The sequence below is a fragment of the Gekko japonicus genome, unplaced genomic scaffold (assembly GCF_001447785.1).
Source record: "Gekko japonicus isolate JY-2015 unplaced genomic scaffold, Gekko_japonicus_V1.1 scaffold31, whole genome shotgun sequence".
In the NCBI taxonomy this organism is placed as follows: domain Eukaryota; kingdom Metazoa; phylum Chordata; class Lepidosauria; order Squamata; family Gekkonidae; genus Gekko; species Gekko japonicus.
In genome coordinates, this window is record NW_015161404.1 from 780229 (window position 1) to 783331 (window position 3103).

Consider the following 3103-nt stretch of genomic DNA (forward strand, 5'->3'; position numbering starts at 1 on the left):
AACCCTGAGCTTGCTTTTTCTCATTTGTGAGTCTGGCCTCTGCACTCCTTTAACGAGGCAGCCCTGAAGCTTGGGGCGGCTGGAGTTTCTTTGCACGCAGCTTGTGCGGCTGGCTGAGTGCCTCTTCTGCTTGCCCACCTCTCGCCTCTGCACCTCATCTTCTGCCAGGCATGGAGGAGCCCAGCTCGCCCAGGCTTCTTGCCTCCTGCTGCCTTGGCCCTCTGGTGCACGGGTGAGTCCCCAAAGTTTGACTCTTCCTCTACAAGTCTCTGGCGCTGGAGGTATTTGCCTCCTTCCCTCCTGCCTGCTATGGCTGCATAATTGTGAGAGATTTCTTAACATAGTGTTCCTGCCAGCGAAACTGGGGACCCTGCCCATGAGTCTCCATTTCATCCTCACAACACCCCTGTGGGGTAGGTTAGGTAGAGAAGGGGAGATTTGGCCCGGGGTCACTCAGCCAGCAGAGTGAGAATACAAACCTGGGTCTCCCCACATCGATCTGCAACACTGTGCAGTGCTGCCTCTACTGATCTGTAATGTTCTCAAAGGAGTGTATGCCTGCCTGTTGGCCCACTTGGGAGTCTTGATCCTGGTTCTGGTGGGCTAGTTGTGGCAAAAGGTAGGGAAGCTGGTAGGGAAGCTGTATTTCTGTATACAGTTGTAGGGGCTTTATTGCAATTTGATATGGCCTGATATTATGTTCTTATTCCAGGGGGGGGCAATGGAAGCTGAGTGATAGGGTCTCTCCAACTGATGATGTATCCTGGTCTTGTGTTTTACAGATAATCTTACAAATAGTCCTTTGCATTTATATCATGCTTTCAACTTTAAAAGGATCTAACTGGGACTCGCTGCAATGAGCACATTAAACCAACTGTGCACTAACTACACTGATTTCTCGTTTGTTTCTTGGCTCAACTCAAAGGCACTGGACTCAACCCTTTCTTACACGCCCAGGGAAATGCTGATCGCCACTTTGGGGCCAGTTTGGCCCCCAGTGATCCTGGAGGTTTTTTTAAATCATATTCTGGGCATGGAACAGGGGTCACTGGGGTATTGGTGAATTTCCTGCATTGTGCAGGGGGTTGGACTAGATGACCCTGGAGGTCCCTTCCCACTCTATGAGTCTATGATTCTATAATTCACCCAGGCTGGCTGTGGGCATGCCAGCACCTCTGTCAGGCAGAAGCGCCTGAGATCCTCCCCCTCCCCTTTTCCTTCGCCCGACTTGGAGGCGAAGGGAAGGGAGAGGGGGGAAAGAATGGATCCCAGGTGCTTCTGCCTGTCAGAGGGGCTGGTGCACACTTCCAGTGATGTCAGGGGGTGTGGCATATGCTAATAAGTTATGCTAATGAGTTCTTGCAGCTCTTTTACTACGAAATGACCCCTGGTTCTAGATGTTTCCAATGCGTCGTCTTGCCAGTTCTTGATTCAAACAGGACATTATGCCTTTGTAGCTGAGTGGCAGGGATCATTGTGGTGGAAAGTGTCAGCAAGGTGCAACCAGCTCATGGAGACCCTGTAGAGCAGGGGTGTCAAACATGCGGCCCGGGGGCTGGATCAGGCCCCCCGGAGGGCTTCTATCAGGCCCGCAGTGGAACTGGCTGTCTTCTGTTTCTTCTTCCAGTTTTGCTGCTGCTGCATCATCATAGGTTTGCAGCTTACAGATACACACCTGAACAGCATACTCAAGATTTCAACGGCACAGACATTTTGATGCAATAATTCAGAGCAAGAGGTGTCAGTTATCAGACACTGTAAAAAAACCAAAATATTGCAAGAGTGCTAATATTTTAAGCAACTTTTTATTTTAAGTAAAAAAACACCCCTTTTGTGTCTGTGTCCTTTATAAAGTTTATATCTCCGCTACCTGGCATTACATTTTACAACATACATGGCCCGGCCCAACAAGGTCTCATTTATGTCAGATCCGGCCCTCATAACAAATGAGTTTGACACCCCTGCTGTAGAGCTTTCAAGGCAAAAGATGTTCAGAGGTGGTTTGCCATTGCCTGGCTCTGCACAGCAACCCTGGAATTCCTCATCAGTCTCCCATCCAAGTACCAACTGCAGCTGATTCTGCTTAGCTCCTGAGACCTGATGAGATCAGGCTAGCCTGGACCATCCACATCAGGGATAGCTTTAGCAGCAGCAATTTCCACCCCCTCCCTAGAGGTCACTGCAATCCTGGATCCAGATCTGCGAGGCAATGACAAGCTTAAAGCACATCCATCATCTTCCTTTACGCCACGCCAAGTTACTTGGGCAGAGAATGGGTCCTGATTATATTACAGCAGAGCTACTGAAAGCTAATTCAACCTGGTGGACCCCGATTTTGGCCAACCTCTTTACATATATTGATCTGACAGGACGAATCCCAGAGGAATGGGGGTTGGCTATAATAATTCCGATATTTAAGAAAAACAATAGAGCGGATCCCAATAATTATAGACCCATTAGTTTGATTAACATTATATGTAAACTTTACACCAAACATTTGTGTTTGAAACTATGTAGATGGTTAGAACAGGAAAAAATACTTGAAATTGAACAGGGGGGGTTTATAAAAGGCCGTTCTACCTTGGATCACTGTTTGGTCCTTGATTATTTAGTACAAAAATATACGCATAATCACAAGGGAGTCCTATATGCTGCATTTATCGATCTGAAAGCGGCCTTTGACTCGGTTGTGAGGGAAAGACTATGGGCTAAATTGGAGCAGTCAACTATAGACAAGAGATTATTGGTGTTGATGTCTAATTTGTATAAAAATACATCTTTACAAATACGTTACACTGCTGATGGTAAGCTATCAAGATCTATTCAAGCCCAAAAAGGTGTCAGACAGGGCTGCCTTCTTGCTCCTTTTTTATTTAATCTGTATGTTAATTGTTTGATAACTTGCTTGCATGAAATTGATATTTCAGCACCTACCTTGGGCATGGGAAGAAAAATCCCGGTTTTAATGTATGCAGATGACGCTGTGCTTCTCTCACGTACTAGAGGAGGTTTAAATAGGGCGTTGGAAAAATTTAGTGCACAATGCCAAAAAGAGTTACTTACTGTAAATTACTCAAAGACAAAGATCATGCGTTTCCATAAA